General features: G+C 42.1%; 1 protein-coding gene across 1 annotated transcript in view; it reads right to left on the bottom strand.

Moving 5' to 3' along the window:
* Window positions 1–18,205, bottom strand: part of LOC141003856 (glucosidase 2 subunit beta-like) — a 126,616-nt gene that overhangs the window by 43,939 nt on the left and 64,472 nt on the right. The gene's annotated exons all lie outside the window — the stretch shown is intronic.

Here is an 18,205-nt window from a genome sequence, read left to right as displayed (position 1 = left end):
ATCATCGGGCACGGCGATGACAAAGAGATGCAGAATCTCAAGTGGGTGACATTTGACCCCTTGCAGCAGCCCAGTCGTGTATGGAGAGTGTGGCGACGGTGAGGAGGGAGGAGGAAGTCTGAGAGTGCAGCCAGGCGTGCAGAAGCACCCAGAGCAGGGAACACAGGGCGAGTAGAGCCTCCGGAGCCGTCTCTGCACCAGTCAGGCCGACATAACCTGAGGCCGATGTACAGTATACCAAAAAAGACCTCATGCTTATGGTCTAATGACTGCTAGGATTAGATTATCTGTCATACGGTCAACGGATGTCATGGCATCACAATCACTGCTCAAGCCTGTTCGTAATGTGTTCGTGCCACATCTTTGGGTAGCGTGCACTTTGATCCTAATCAACATAATGGCTCTTTAACAATCAGATCCTGTCAGTTATGTATTGTTGTGAACAAAAATCTACTGTTTTTTACATCCATATGGAAAATGTAGGACAAATGATTGCATGTAGATGCTAAATTGACCAGCGAATGACATTTTCCACTTCAGGAAGTGTACTGTACTTTGCTTTTAGCACTAGACGCTATCAGGAGGTTTTCTAAATCACAGAGGCCGCGTACAAAAATAGAAAAAGGAGGAGGTATGCACTGCATAGTATATGCCATCTTCTGCCAGAAATCTCCTGTGCATACATACCTTGAGCCAGTAGACCGGAGATGCTCTGTTTACATGCGAACGGATCAATAGGCAAGGCAATTTCTCTGCAGCTCTAAGAAAAGAAGCCTGGGAGTCTGTGCAATGTGCGCCACGGCGATGCTTAACAAAACAAGGGCAATGCAGTGAGGCTACCCTCGAACCTCACACTCACACAAGCAACAGACACCTTCAGCTAGATTACGTCGACCATAAGGCACATGTAGGAGTATGCTTTGTTGTCTGTAAAAGCCTGCTCTTTTAAATGAAGACAGCATGCGCAAGCTTCCACGTTGGTTCCTATTCACTTTCCTTTATTACCTCTGTTATTCATCTCCATCTCCATCTCCATCTATCATCCCCTTTTCTTCTTTCCATTTTGACTTCAACATTTTCAGCATGAGCTCCTCAGAGTTTTCCTGTCACCCTCAACTCCCTCTCGCTCCGGCTCCAGTTCCCCCTCAGTTTCTCTCCTCGACTGACAAACTTGTTCTGACTGCAGAGTGGGTGAGCGGGGAGAGAGCGAAAGTATAGGTTGTGGATTTCTGTAATGAAATGTTTACGGCAGGTTGAAACAATGAACCAGAGGCCTTTCAGATACTGCCAACAGTGCTGCTGGCGAGAGCATTAATAGCCACCTGTGAGTATCAAACACGACCGCCCAGAGGTGCAAATTACTCCTTTTTTCTTAAAAGAAGCCGTAAATTCATTAAAAGGTAATAAGAGAGGTGTTACATGATAGAGAAACTGACGAATGTTTGCATTTAAGAATAAAAATTAAAAATTTAAATACAGGCCTTACACTTCTGTTTCCTTACATTTCCCTCTTTATCCGCCCAAATCTCACAAATGATTCTGAAACAGCAGCGCAGGCAGCTGGGAGTTGAGGAGAGGGTCAATCTCGCCCCCTGCATAATCGTTGTGTTGGAGTGTCTGATTGTATTAGGGTTGAGTGAATAACAGTGGCAGGCAGAAATAGCATCATGTTTTGAACTATCAGTGCAATTCATAGCCCTAGTGACTGACTCAGTTTGTATTCATTCTCCCACACTCTCCTGCAACTCTCTTTTTTTGTCCACAGCGATTCTGAAGGACGAGCGCAGCACCACGACTAGGACGCGCTGAAATTAAGAATGGGTCCATTCACTGCTCAACTACCATTATTTCAAATTGTATGAACCAATACTGAGAATGTGAGCACCAGCGACCACATCATATGATTTGATTATTACAATGCACTCAGATGTTTCAACTGTGATGATTTGAAAAAGAATGTTTCATAAGTATATAGTATATAGTTATTGTGTTCAATCACTCAGGCCGTTATGGAGGAAAGGTCAAATTCTACTGTTTTCAGCTTCCCACATGTTTGGATTTGCTACTTTGTTTTGTTTTTATACTGTTGTAAATTGAAAAATTATGCATCTAGGAACAAAACTATTTGTACCAGCATCTAATTAAGTTACTAAATTCTAGAGGACCTGAAGGAATACTATGCAGGATTTGCTGGTTGCTGTTTATAAACATAACACTCGGAGGTGAAAGACACTTGAATTTCATTTGCAGGTAGTAAAATACGCCTTGGGCTGCTGAAAGTATCACACTTTGACGACCTGGGAATGAGACCCAACAATCAAACTATTGCTGATGTCCAGAAACATCCCGAACACAACTAAATAAGAAGAAATTACAGGCAGAAAGCAGCAGACACCACCACAGACCTCTAGTGGGTCATAAGTGATGATTTAGAGGGATTATTTGGTATGAGCCTATAAATAAATTTTTAGGAAAATCCTGCATAGTATACCTCAAAAGGAAAAGTTTGACATTTTGGTCAATATGCCTATCTAAGTAATATGAAGCTAGCCAGTTAGCGTAGCTTAGCCTCAACACTGCAAGCCTGTGTGAAAGTAACAGATTCATCCACCAACACCTTTAAAGCTCACTAAATAAAACATTGTATTTAATCTGTACCGAGCATAAAAAGTACATGTTGTGGTTTTACAGGGTGTCATGTGTTGGACAATAACTTGCCCTGGAGCAGTGAAGTACAGGGGAATCAGCAGAGTCACTGCTCCCGGACCAAGAAATATACTGCCACCTCCAACTTCCAGTCTCTGTGCCAGGCTTATCTAACCAGCTGCCGGCTGCACCCTTATATCTGACAGACAGATATGACAGCGATATCAATCTTTTCATTTTACTCTCAGCGAGACAGCAAATAAGCATATTTCTCAAAATGTCACAGCATTCCTTTAAATGATGTATTGTCCTGACTTTTGTGTCAACTAAATGTGGGATTGCTGATGTTTTAAAGCCAATGAAGTGCGTGACTTGACGAGATGCAGAGGTGTTAACATGTGATTACAACAGCGTACTATTCACGTAATAGCGGTAAAAGGCATCTAAACGCGGCAGTCAGACTCAATTGCTCAGATTATCATCACGATGCGTAATCACTATTTAACATTTAAACAGAGAAGGGGGCCCAATGAACAGAATAAACAGTCTGTGTGGAGCGAGTTCACTCTGCAACAACTGGGTGCTGTTTATGAATATGTATGATGTAACAAACGCCTTGGAGCTGACCTACTTCTGTGTCTCCTCTGCTCATGACTTGGTCCCCTTCCGGGGTAACTCTGTCATCTTGCAACATACTGTAATAGCAGGAAGGATGTACAAATCAACATGCTCCCTTTTGATGGTTTTGTAAGCGATGATCACCGTCTGCTGAGGGAAAGTGCTCAATAGGTGGTTGTGCAGCTGAGGGAACAATCGGGATCCGGCAATGACAGGTTATTCATTCATTACACGGATACTGATGTTGAGTTTTGACAAGTTTATCATGTCTGCTGCGTAAATGTAGATGCAGGAATCAAAAACAATCGATTTGTACGGGTTCTAAGGGAGTCGCGTTAAAAAAACAAATGACTCGTGTTTTGAATGTGTATTCAAGCAGTCGTGTGCCACGAACACAAGGAGACACAGGAAATGGAGTAAATGTGTGATGGACAAGTAGGAACAGACAAAAGAGAGCTCTCGACATAACTGGGGCTGCACACTGGAGAGTGTTCGTCTACACCATCTCATGAAATATCTTTATCTGGGATCATCTTGGTATGGTGCCAAACGCTGTTAGCTTCAGGAGCTCGGAAAGAAAAATCTATTTCAGACAACATGAGAGACAGAAAGCTGGCAGCCGCTCAAATCAGACTTCCAACATTTGATAAGTGAAAATGGGCTAATTTGGTGTATCCCTCAAACAGTTGCAATCCAATACATTCCTCCTGTGGCTATCAAAACACACGAACGAGGGCGAGAGAGGGCGAGAGGCAAATCGTTTCAACCTCGCAATGGCTTAATGCAAGAAGAGGGAGAATGTACTGTACTTGCTCATTCTATAGCAGAGGGAAGCTCGCTACACTTTTTTCCACCCTGCCCGTCTCTTGACTCCCCCATTGTTCCTGCTGTCCAACCAGCACTCAAGGTGAGCACAATTATGTCTCAAGGACGTGTCGCCCTCGGCCGGGGTCAGAGGTCTCGCCGAGCACCACGTTAATGGCAAACCCCTCCTGCTTAACATTTCACATCTAATTTGGAAAGTGCTGAACAGAGCCTTTAATTAACATCAGCCCTTACACCAAGGTTTGTAACCTGCCAGAGCACCAATCCCCGTGCTCTCTTACTCAGGAGGCTCTGCCGCCTCACATGCCAATTCATTTGTTGAGTGCTGAGCTATGTTGTCTTCAAAAAAAGCCTCCCTTGGTCACCACCCCGATGTGAACTGAGCGACATGTTGAAGCATTTGTATGTGGGAGACGGACGTGTAGGAGTGCAATTTATGTAGAGGGCTGTCATGCAAACATTTTTATGTAGACAAGACGCTGGTTAAATAAGCTACCAACTTAAATTTAGCAGGGGAATGTTGATAGAGAGTTATGATAGAATAAAATTCATGTTTAAGAGATAATTGTGATCTGCTACACATCCAAATACCTCATGTTATACCATCTTAAGTCTCGTAAATTAATTCTTCTTCAACACAACCTTGTATCTTTAGATGCAGCCTCACTAAATCAGATCACAGGGATTCTGACTTTATACTACTTAAAGCAGCAAGTAGCACGACAAAAATGACAACCAGGACTGCACAGCTGTAACTATACTCAGTCCTATATTAGTTTCCTGGTTTATTTGAAATTCCCTAAACCTGTCATCATGGTCAAAGCCTCCGCTTGCACATTGTATCCCCCGCAAAAACAAGTTAGATCGGATGTGTGTAAATACTTTGGATTTCAAACTAAAATCAACAGGGGGATGAGCTATCCATCATTTATTCATCCTGTATGTGTACAGAAAGACCTTATGATTCATGATTACTTTTTCAAGATTACTTTTTTAGATTGTTTGTTTGCATGTTTGATTCCAGTGAATAATTTCCAGAAACAATCTGTCTTTATAAACTATTATATATATAGTATATATACTAAAGAGGACTGATAAGAGAGCTTTGTCACACGGTGCAACAACAACCATCTGAAGCTCAATTCAGTATCTGACCACATGTGAAATATAGTCACAATCTCCCCTTCTCTTTCAGAGTTATGGCGTTCAATTATGGCCAGAAAAGTAATTTTGCAGACCGCTATGATGTCACAGTGAAGATGACGTTTGACCTTTTGGATGTAAAATGTCGTCATTTCATCCTGTTAGACATTTGTGTGAATTTTTCTCATAATTAATGTATGAATTTCTGGGTTATGGCCAAAAACAAGCCTTAAGAGGCAACAGTGACCTTGACCTTTGACCTTTGACTACCAAATTCTAATTAGTTCATCCTTGTGTTCAAGTGGACGTCGGTGCCAAATATAAAGAAATTCCCTAAGAGTATTCCTGAGATATTGAGTTATCGACACTGGCATGACCGGATATATGGACAACTCGGAACATGATTTGTTTGGTTTGCAAGACGAAATTCATCAGGATGTATGGGGGGAAAAAACAAACAAAAAAACATCAATTTCTGTCTAACTACAAGTGTTACAACGTTAAACGTGGATAATAAAAGTGAGAAAGAAAGAAAAAGTGCAGAATTCAGGTGCGACATGTGCTCCACCCCTGCTCAGAGTAGACAGGTAGCTGACGGCGCATAATGTGGTCGATGGAAATTGCAGTGCGCCGCTAGGCCGCCTGGGACACTCCCCCTACTGCAGCGCACAGTGAGTCACCAAAACACAGAACCTGGAAAATCCTCACTGCACATCAGGAAAATGCCACGAAGATAGAGCCCATAAGCTAGAGCAATGACAAATCTGCTTCCTGACACACATTTAACTGGCAGGATATGAGCAGGATATAAAAAAGGTTGCTCCTGAGGATTCGGAAAATGGATCCAGAGTGGCAGTTAGCGGCTTATAATCTGTGGCAGACATTGGCTCGGCTTGCACTAAGTGGTTACTGGGCAGCTCTGACTGCATCGTGGACCAAACCAGCAGCGTTAGCACTGCGGATGGCACGTGCTCTGTTCGAAACAGATGAGGTAGCACAAAGGATAGAGTCGACAAAAGCTAACACAGTCAGCTGTAGCTCAGCGAGGACCAACTGAAATTGGACCAGTGATGATAGCACCATGGACAGCACCGGTTTGCCCCATCTAAGTCAGCACCATGGAGAGCGCTTGCTGAGCAGGCACTAAGGAAAAATAGACCGCACAGAAAAAGGCTGGGCTAGTAACTCATGAACTGCAGCATAACACGGCATTACAATGGCAGTGTTGAGATTCAAGATACTACTCTAAAAGCTGCGTTTTTTTTACCACATCTGACCAGAGGGCCTGAAAACATGTGCCTGGATCATAATAGGTGGTTAGTAGAAGTGACATTGATTATTGAGCTCAAATTTTAAGGGGGAAACTATGAGAGCGGAGCAAACACAAGAACTCCGTCCTGTCCCTCTCCGTACAGGAAGCGATTTCTGCGCTGCACTCTGAGCCGTGCTACACCAGTGTCTCTCCAAATGAGGGCTTTTCAGGACATGTCAGACAAATTAGAGAATTAGCAGGCGAGAGAAAGAGGCAAACACACAGAGAGAGAGAGAGACATGCTGACACACAAACAACAAAGGGAGCCTACTGTATGAGTGTGACAGAGGTAGCTTGTAGAACAACAGAGAGTAAGGGGGGGAGGGCGATATGGAGGAGGGGGAAGGGAGAGGGTGTGTGTTAATGTCAGATGTTATTGTTCAACTGAACGTCTGAACGAGAGGGCGCTGTTGAGCAGCAGTGACCTCAACCAGCTTCAGTGGCCCTGAGCGAGGGGGTTGGTGGAGACAGGCCTGGTGAGCTATTGTCTTCCCACAGGCAACAGCTCTTAGCGAATATGCTATATATATGTGTGTGTGTGTGTGTGCGTGTGTGGCCCTGACATACATCTCCACAGTGCATCAGTCTAATCGGGGGGAAAGAGGGAGAAGGGAGAACGACAAGTGTGAGTCAAGTCATCACGCTACGGCTGGCGATACACTCCGGGATAGCTCTCACCGGCCCCGGAGCGGAGCTCTTTATAGCAGCAAAGCCCCGTTCTGAGACACACTCGCAAACACACACACGCAACACAATGAGAGGATGCACCTGCATTTTTTAACCAACAGACACGCCGCCTTACAGTTTGAAGCAGAGCTGGATGTTGTTGCGTGATTCAGAATGCAAGTTTCCATCAGTTTTTACATCAATGATTTAGAACTTTGGGACATACGTTACTGATTCATGGGCTGTTTGTTAAATCATGATCGAGCAGCACAAAAAGCGCAATAATCCAGATTGCAAAAGTTGGGATTTTTTTGATGAAGGTAAAATCTGATCCCACTCGCATTATCTGTCAAAACAAAATCACAACATGATGTTTTTTAACTATACTGTGCAGTCCTAAACACGCAGAATCACAAAATCACTGTACTTTTATTCCATAATATTCCCACTGTAGCTCTGCAAGTACTGCCCTCTTCAAATTAAACAAGCGCTTTCAACTTAACTATTCTATCTTCATTCCTCAAAGGAGCTTTTTCATTTTTTCTTCACACTACTTTTCAAGACGGACCCATCTGCCTCATTTACTTTTACAACCATCCCCAATCCCCACTGGGACGAGCGCGTTACCTCCCTCTCTCCTGGCAGTGTCACAATTATGATCAAAAGCTGCCTGTATGCGCATGCATATGTGTGTCTGCGCGTGTGTCTGGGACAAGTGTGGACAAAACAAATGGTGAAGCCAACACCGAACCCTCTTGTGTCAGTTAATTATTTTCAGCGCTCCAGATGCTGTCGCTGACTGAATACACAGCTTAAGACTTTGCTGAGGGCAATGCTTTGTGACGGCGCGCCGCTCCTTTAAATAATACTAGAACTAAAGGCGAGGGAAGGCTCTGGCTACCAACACTGATACAGCAGCCGCAGCCTGATGGCAATTATTTAGACGTCCACTTGCTAATTATAATAGAGGATGACAGGTGCCCAAAACAATTTGAGCGCAAACTGCCTGTGAGCTTCTGCGTGTGGTTGTCCCTGCTTATGGTTGGAGATAAAGATAGCCAAGCCAATGTCTCGTCAAGCCAGCGTCTCTTTTACGTCTCAGCTGGATTCTTTCTGATGAGCATCTTGTTACTGAGATGCTGTGTGTTGGTGGTTTCACCAGTTACCTGAAGCCAATTGTAACAGACCTGCGAGGTACGAAGGGGGGGATGGGAGAGGCGATTAAGGTACCAACCCAAATTATCTAACAAGGCTTTAATTGCATGGTTTTAACATTTCCGTGGGGGGTGAACTAGAAGGTTCTCAGCAAGTGCACGGTTTGATAATAGAGGGCTGCTTTCAAGTTCATCTGCCGACAGGGAAAGTTTCTCCGATCGCCTTAAATCTGATTGTGTTTGAACGAGCAGGACTTGTGACATCACAACTAGTTTGGAGCCAATCATGGTGCAGTATGCGGCCTAAACATGTGTAATGTAGAAACTTGAAACTTGGATTTACATATCTTTTTATGTCAATGAGGGGGATCATTAATATTTGCTTTCAGACAAATTTTAAAGGAATTTTGCTGTTTGTTTTTATGTTTGAACTTAAGGACGTGTTGATTTGTGTTTTTGTAGCTTTTTTTGTTTCGGTTTGGACAAAGTCTGGCGATGGGCACTGTGTGTTAGGGAGGATGCGTCATTGTAATGTAGCAGACCATAAAGGGGTTATATAATACTGACTAAATAACTATTTTTTAGTTATTTATGAGCTGATGTGCATGAGAAGAGGGCTGGACAAAGAGAATGAAAGGCCCTTGAGCCTGTCTATGCCATCTATGATTAGTCAGAAAATTGTGAAAAATGTTCCAAGAGCCCAAGGTGACGTCTCCAAACTGCTTATTTGTGCAAGTTACAGTCCAAAACAAAAAGAAGTTCAGTATGTTTTCATACAAGACAAATAAAAGCAGAAAAAGCCTCACATTTAAGTAAGTAGCATGAGCAGATTTTTTAGCATTTTTCCTTGAACAAATAACTGATCAGGAATGTAGAATGCAGATGTTTCCCTGCTCCAACAATCATTAAGCTCTGCTGAAGTCCGATAACGACCCATTCATTTCAATCAGGGGTGTTGTTGCAGGGAAACATCTATAAACATCCATCGCAGAGAGCGCTGAACGCCAGGACTGAAGAACACTGTGCTAACCAATAAAAAATAAACTGATCACAGAAAAGGTTTAGAACTAAACCACACATTTAAAATAAGGATACATCAGTCATCAATATCAAAAAAACAGAAAGAAAAAGAAAAGTTTAAATATACCACCCACTGGTTTTCATGCAAGTATGAGTCTTAAATGCTTTGAACCTTTTCTGCTGATTTTTTTTCCTGCTGCCTCTTTTTCTTTAGAGATAAGTCCTGATGAAACCCATCCAATCACATGTGCTCTCTACTCATATCCCAAAAGCCGTATTACTGCCACACACACGGCACCGTTTAACATGCATAAAAGACTCACAACCACACGCACTCACACAGCTATCCACTCCATGAGTAGCTGGGAGACATTGAGACTTCCCATGGGACCGAGGAGAGCGGGGGGAGGAGCCAGCGGATGGTAGAGGGTATATCCAATCACTGAAATCAAGGCAGTTGACTGGTGAATAATGAATATAAATCGAATGCTCTTCGCCGGCGTGCACGGCTGCGGTGAGTGGGAGAGCGAGCTGATGCACAGCTGTTGACGTGATGGGGTGATTGTGGGGTGTGTTTATACACACTTAAGATAGGACCACATTACTGTCTGTCTATCATTTTGTCTGCTTCCCTCCTTTATTGCTTTTGCGTGTGTGTGTGTGTGTGTGTAAGAGTGTGTGTACATGTGTGTGCTTCTCTGTGTCTGTGAATGAGGCCTATTGACATCCTCCACTGTGACCCTCTGACTCCTGACAACTCCAATCAGTAGGATGAGTGGGAGGCGAAGGGAGGGGGGGTGTGAGTCCACAGCGAACGGTTATGATGAGCGTGTGTGTGTCTATGAGAGGACTTATGTGTGTGAGGAAGCGAGAGAGAGAGCTCTGCACGCAAATTGTTGCAATCCATGAAAACAAAAGTTCACGGGAGGAGAAAAAAGGCGCTCGATTTTCATGTTTTGTATTCATGCTGTCATGTAAATGAAGACGTGTTGTTGCAGTTGCATTAAATGCAGCAGTGACAGGTCTCGTTTTATTAAAAGTATGATAAAATCTCAGTGTTATTAGAAGTAATTATAAGACAAGAAACAATTCACTATTTTTATAAGAAGACAAATCAGTTAAAACATCTTTCAAGGCCTCCACCTGAAAAAGAAAGAAAATACGGAGGCTGTATTCTCAGTAAAGATCGCTATTCGGCTCCGAGTATAACATCATACAAGCATGTCACCTCCTATTAAAGCTGGCAATTATCTATTAGCACCATTGCCTGCACTGGGGTTTGTGAGAGTCACATGCCAAACAGTGTGACCTGCCATTTTCTATCAACAAGGTCCAGATTTAGATTCCACATTAGTCCCTACGTGATGCCAGGCGCCGGTGTGAATGAGAGAGAGGAGAACCATTGCACTTTGCTTAACACAAACACAATCCCAGATGGTTTTCTTCTCCGCTCGAGAGGAGAGCGAACCCGACGCCATTCGCGCACACGTATGTGTGATTTTTAACAAGCACCCCAAAAGGGAGGAAGGAAAAAAAAAGAAAACAGTGGATTGTCATCCTCCTTCAGTTGGAGGAGTCAGGCCCATTTCCTGTTATCCTGACTAAGAGATGTGAAAGACAGGGCTACATAAAAATGGGCAAATAGTTCCTTTCTTTCAACCTGTTTGGAGTAAAAATGGTTGGCTTGATCTCAAAAAGATCATTCAGACAGAATTGTATATTACAGTAGATGACGTTGTCTTTTGATGGTCAGGAATAACAACCCTAACAGTCTACAGTTATGCCATCAACTCTGTTGGGCTTTACTTATAGCAGTGTTTGACCTAAATGCTAACATTAACATGCTAACATGCTAGAAGTGTCATCTTAGTTTAGCATATTAGCGTGCTAATATTTACTAATGAGCACTGAACGCAAAGTACAGCTGAGGTTGAGGAAGCAAAGTATTCAACACATTACATTTTTGACCTCATGATGGCTTTAGATGAACAGTTAAAAGGTGCCATATGTAAGAACTGATCATCTGTCAAATTCATACTCAATACAAACAGGGGGCAGCATATCACCAGAGTATCTGCTTAGAGCTGCTAACCTTAAATGCTGTTAGCTCAGTTAGCAATAGAGCTAGTGGTTCTGACTTGTAGCTTGGGGACTATTGGAGTGTCAGTGTTTACACCGCTAGCACAGGAGCTTTGGACTGGGACGTTAGGTAGCTTTGGAATGGGGCTAGGTAGTTAGTATGCTAACCTCAGTACATATCACAGCAACACAATACATACATGTCATAATGTCAAAACGGCTATTTCTTTGTTTTCAACTAAAATTCTCACAATGTCAGTGCCAAAATGTATTGCAATCCATCGAAAAATACAAATAAAAAGATGTCAACCATACAGAGGCTCTGGAGTAAAATACATTCGAATTAACAAAATGTTCCATCTATTAGATGTTCAGATATTTCCCCGGATAAGTGAATGCTTACCGGCCTTTGGTGCTAAATGAAAAGTCAGGACATCACCAAAGTTTCATTAAAAAAGAATTTGGTGGCAATCCATTCAAAGGCACATGAAACATTGCACAAAAAAATAAAAAATGTCAACCTCATGGTGTCAGTGGGGTTTACCTGCAGAGTAAACATATTAAATTCCATGAAAAGGTATCCAGTAGATGATGAAACATTCCAATCTGGACCAAAGTGACTAGTCAACATTGCCATTCCTAGAGCGATAGTGCTAGCGCGGCTAAGGCTTTTTTGGCTCCTTTGTTCCAGGATAAAGACCTCTGGCTGACATGGCAATGATACCCTGTGACTACACCTTCATTTATTTGTGCTGATTTGCATTGAAAGTCTGCATGGTATGTAAATCAGAGCCATGTGGATGCATAAACTCTACTGAATCAAGTAGATGGCTTGCTCAGTGGTATTCCCACAAATAGACATGTTTTCAATTTACACAATTTAGAGGGCAATGAAAGACTTCAGGCAGCTTCATGTTCTCAAATGTCTTTCACAGTACAAAGAGAAAAAAAAACATATTAGCATGCTTGCTGAGCACACAAAAGCCAGGCACCCATACTGAGTAATGACTGAGAGGGCAAAACAAGACTGAATGTGATTTATGCCTAATCTGGGCACTCAGTTTCATAAGACTGTAACTGCACTTTCATTTCAGAGAGTAGTTTGTTAGCCACAAGGAGCCCTGTAAAAACCTCTGCGCCATGCAATGATATAGTGGAGCTACGTGGGACTCATGGTGCACCCCCAGTCTGCAGGTATACGGGTGAAATTGAAGTGTGTTCCATTCCAGAGGTCCTTCATGAGAGGTTTAATATATGTTTCAGTCGCATGACACATAAGCCAATGATATGGCTTTTCATTGTTTACAACCCAACATGATTTTTTCCTTTTTTTCCTGCCAGCAGTCCCAGAGCTTTCAGGCACTCTTTCATAGGCGCGTAAAAGGCGTCACATTATAAATTCCCTGGTCTATTATTACCTTTGCTGTAATGACACATCCCACACAGCCAGTGCCAAAGAGCTCCACTTGGGAGCAGGTCCAAAGGCACTAGGTTACACCTTGCTAACTGTATTGTAGTGATTGAAATCTGAAAAAAACGAGCGTGAGACCTTGTTTTTCCATTTTGCTCTGCTCTCTATCTTCTGCTCTTTTATGCTCAGGAGTTCAAGGGCCACTTGGGGTTCGTCGATGGCTTTGAGAGCCCACTAAACAAAATGAAGTACAGACTTAAGAATGTGATTCGCAAGTACACAATTATCTTGAAGAACGGCACTTTAATAAAGTTGTAGTTGCTTCCCACTGAGTAAAAACACATCTAAAAGACGTATGAGGCGTGCACTTTACCAGGAGAGCTATTTATCAGCTTTACCATGTTTTGGTAATTCAACCTTGGAACATTAGCCTACCCCATGAAGGTTTAATGACCAACTCATGGCTTGTAGTACAGCTGATAAATAGCTCACCTGGTAAAAGAACATTCCTCCTACAGGCTACTGAGGTTGAGGCTTGGGGTTCGAATCTACTTACTGCATGAAGTAAAATTTCGCCGTCATAAAAACTTTAATTTTGAACTCCAAAAAGTTCTTTAGACGTCTGTGACTGACATTGAAAAGACGTGTACATTTCCATCATAAAAACTTTCCCTGTACGGATGTCACTTGGACATCACTAGTGAACGTTGAAAAGACGGCTAAAAAAGACTCTCCACTGGATGTCTTCAACGTCTGCACAGACATTGAAAAGATGTCTTTTGGATATGTTTTTGCTCAGTAGGTTTGATCTTTAACAATAAGGTACCAGCAGACTTTTATATATATATAACTATGTAGTAAATGTAATGTATGCACTTGACTTTCAAGGATAGAATTATTATATGTAATTAAAATGGACCCATTGGTCCTGCTCCACCATTTGTAAAATGCTACTACATTGTCTTACATTATTTGTTATTCCCGTACCTCTGCTACACCATCTAATGCATTCTCCACCAATTTCTTATTCATATGTATGTAAGACCATGTTTTGAAATATAATATCGGTGTGCTACAGTATCCCCATGGTGCAGGTGCAGTAATAAAGTCTCAGCTCTGCGCATGGGAGAATATTTAGTCCCTCAATACACACTAGTGTGAAAGACAACAGCATAAACTGCGTAGATATGATTGACTTGCCTAATCCAATTACATTAAGAAACCGTTGTTCATTTAAGATGTACATTAAGCTCCAATTTGAAGAATATTTTCTGATTAGCAGGCAGCAACAAACAGACTAATTGTTGTGTCTGGTGATTTGTGCTGCATAACATGATTCAGGCGCTGTCAATCAAGCTTGACTCCCGGATGGAGGGACGCACCGTTGCTGTCAATCGCCACAGCCCCGACATGCAGATCGCACGGAGGCACGTCTCCATGTATAGTGTGCATACAGTGTTCATATCAGTGCATTGAGCTTGCTCACATTTGTTTATCCATAGTTGTATTTAAAAGCCCTGACATTTACCAAAATTGATTTCCTTCACAGCCTTGCATTTGTTTGAACATACAACGGCGATGACTCTGTAATCCCATTTTAATTAGAAAGATGTAGCGGGCACGGTAAGCTCATGCGCTCTATTCCCCGCAGCGATGCCACACTGGCGAGGAATCAATCACCAAGGCACCGGTTGCCAGGGCAACGAACAGGGGGCTTCTGCACTACTGTCTAAGTGGTAAATGATTGCCGGTGTAACTCATTGGTGGATGTGAGGAGTTTTGATCTATCTCTCTGTCTCTCTCACTCTCTCTTCTTTCACCCCCTCCTCCTCTCATTGCATATCCAGAGAGTTAATTAAAAGCAGCCAACATGAAATAAATCTAAATCGGAGTAGAAATGAAACATACAGTACAAATTGAATTCCCACGTCAAGGGGTTTGAGGTTGGGCGGAAAGGTGTATGGGGGGGTGGGGGGTGGGGTGCCTAGCAGGAAGGCAATAGTAGTGAAAAATGAATATGCAGTGCGAGAGAGGTGTGAAATGAAGAAAAACAAACACATGCCTGAAGAGGCTGGTGAATGGAGGAAAGGAAGGAGGGGCGTAATGGGGCAGGTGACTCCTGAGGAAGGCATCAGTTCACACATTTCAGAGTTTAACTTGGACCCACAACCACAAACCACTGTTTATCACTGTGTCTACTTAAAAATAAAACTCTTGTCAGACAGGGAACACCTGACATTTCTGTGTCGTGTATCTGTTAAAGTGACAGCTGTTTGTTTTTTTTAACACGTTAAATTTCAACAGAAATGCACATTCATATGATTTGTGTCTGCAAAATGTTATTACTACCTATATATGTATACATAGTTAAACGATTATAATGTAATGCAAGTACATTAAAAGGACTCAGGTTGTGTTTTTCTCTATCTTTCAAAAAAATCCCATAAAAAGACTGAAAACAACAATTAGTCGTTGAGTTAGCCTCTCAATATATCCTTATTATCCTTGCCTGTATGTGGCTTCAAGCCCATTGATTCCTACTGAGGATGTAATTCTTTAAAAGCCTCACCAATATGTAGTGTCCTTCTTAAAAGCTTAGTCGTTTCCTTAAACAGCTGGGCACTGGAGTTTGTAGCAAACATTACCCAAAGTGCAGTAAACCTCGGTTCTTCAACAGAGGGTCCTCAGAGTCACTGCAGGCGGGCCACCAAATTACTGTTTGATAAATATTTGGACAGTTGAATTTTTTTCAAAAATGTTTATGTGTCTGAAAATTAACATGAATCCAACCTTTTATTAGCAAAAAAAAAAAATGATACAACATTGATGATAGATACCAATGATGACAGGCTAACTCAAACGAACGAGTCAGCTAACTATTTATTATTGAGACATATTGGCCACATATCTGTATTATTATCCCAAGTGTATGGACATTCTAGTGAGCGGCAATGAGTTGTTTTGAACTTATCGAGTAGGAGGCTCTCGGTTAACTAAGGAGTCCTTGGCCTGAAAGAACGCTGAAGACCTCTGGAGTTAATAGTACATTTTGTTGAGGAATTTTCCAGCTGAAGATTAAAACACATCTGAGCCGCAAATCAGTATAATAATGAGTCGCCCAGTGCAATATTTGAGGCACGGAAGAAAAAGATATGACAGGCTTTGGCTACATGATCAATTCATCATTAGTTTTTGTCCTTTCATGGGATTTTTCTGACAATGAGAAAAAAACACTGAATATCATCTGACTTTAACCTCCATTCTACTACCAGGCTGTGTACTGCTCACAGCGAGCAGGATGCAAGTGTTCTTCCAATTTAACATTTTTTTTGTGGAGATTTTGCGAGAGCTAGGCAAAATTGCAAAGTCACTCGTAAAATTGGAATTGGTGTTATTCACAAAATATCACAAGATTCCATATTCGTGCAGGGGCTGTAGACTATTCAGCAGAAAAAGATAAAGTTCATGCCTCAGCTGCAAAACACACACAAAAGGTCAGCACTACGATTCACAAGCAGGAATTTGCCTGAGTGAAGTATGGCTTCACCACCACAAAGAGAAAGGTGAGACAAGCTAAACAGACAGCCGACTGTATTGAAGCAACAAGCGGCCATTCTGAGCGAGCCCTGAAGGGGTCCTTTATAGCTTCCTATCAGATGGTCCGCACAGACACCACAAACCGTCTGTGGGGATCTAATTCTGCCAGGTACTGAAGATATTGTTGTTGAAATACTGGGGGACAAGACTGCTGGGGAAGTTGATACAGTACAACTCTGCACAACACACTGGCCCCGCACAGGATGTGTCATTTCAACTTTTGTAGGAGCTCACACATAACACACGCTTTGCATTCCAAGGGAACAAAAGCAAAGGCAGCCACTGCTGCACAAATGCTTGTTTATATTCAGTTTCACAATGAGAAAAATCTTTTGGGAAGAAATCTACAACCGAGCACATCAACAAACTTCCAGGACACCTCTCCCCAAATTTCTCTCTCTGTCTCTTATACTGTACACACATTCCAGTGCAACCACTGAAGCATTGTTGGGGGGCTTACACACCAGAAAAAATGTTTGAACATTCATCTCTGCTGCTAGCTGGTGTCGCCATGGTCCTTTTTAATGACGCCAGATTGTCTTACACCGACGAATACTGGAGCAGTCGTTGCGGAGAAATATTCACTGCTCTCACAATGCATCACACTTGGGAAATTAGAAACAGGACCAACCCTACTAAATAGCATCATACAAGTTTATTTATTCCCTATGGAGAGCAGCAGGATGAGCAAACAAAGCATGATTATGAAAAAGTACACACCACAGTCTGGTGGTACATCCAAGCCAACCTGAAAACATTCAAAGATTTTATGAAATATTCTTACATTTAGAGAAATTTGTTTGTATGCCTTTAATTGTGAGATAGATTAATAGATTGATACTCTGTCTGTGCAGTATGAATGGAGGGTGGAGTAAGAATGTGTTTGGCTTTGCTTAGCATAACGACTGGAGCCTGGCACCATTAAAAGTGAAAAAACATCCCGACCGAGATCACAGAGAGCGTTTAATCCTGTCAATTTGTGCTTCTGCTTCAGAAGCAGGTTGCAAAATGCGGTCAGTGCACACAGGTTTTGACACAATGGTACCAAACCTGGCAACCTCGCTGTGATTAACTGTTAAGCTTTAGAGGTGTTAGCAGGCTAAGCAAGGGTAAATAAGTCCTGACTCTAGTTTGTACCTTGAGATTGATAAATAAATGAATTCCCAAAAATGTTGAGCTTTTCCTATAATCCTCAAACTTGCGAGAAGTGTTTGATTTGTTGCCACTTGGAGGCAGCAGAAACAGGTTAAAAGTACATCATTGACATATTATCACCTTTTAAATTGATATTGCGAACTGTAAGCAAACAGTTGCGTACTTACATGTCCAGAAACATAATTTCCAATGGATGTAAGTCCAATATGTATTCTCTTTTAGCTCTATTTTGAGTCTCCACCAACTCCAGAGTAAATTATTTGGCTCTTTATCTGATAAATGCACACTTTGTTCACCAGCTGGTCTATATTGGCTCTGTTATTGGCAAATAATTAAATGAGGTTATCTGATCTTAAAATCAATTTGATACAATGATGAAAAAAAACGATTTTCTGTGTGCAAACATTTTATCATTTAAAAGCTCAAAGAATTTCTGAACTTCAAGCTGGATCACCTAGCTTAGATAGCTGCTAAGAGGGGTGAAGTAGATGGAAATTGAAATATACAACCTAAGCATTGTTGCTTCCTGAATTCTGTCCTGTGGAAACAGCAGCATTTTGCAGCACTCGCGATGTCTTG

This window comes from Pagrus major, chromosome 10, assembly GCF_040436345.1.
Source record: "Pagrus major chromosome 10, Pma_NU_1.0".
NCBI lineage: Eukaryota > Metazoa > Chordata > Actinopteri > Spariformes > Sparidae > Pagrus > Pagrus major.
This window is presented reverse-complemented; position numbering and strand designations above follow the sequence as displayed.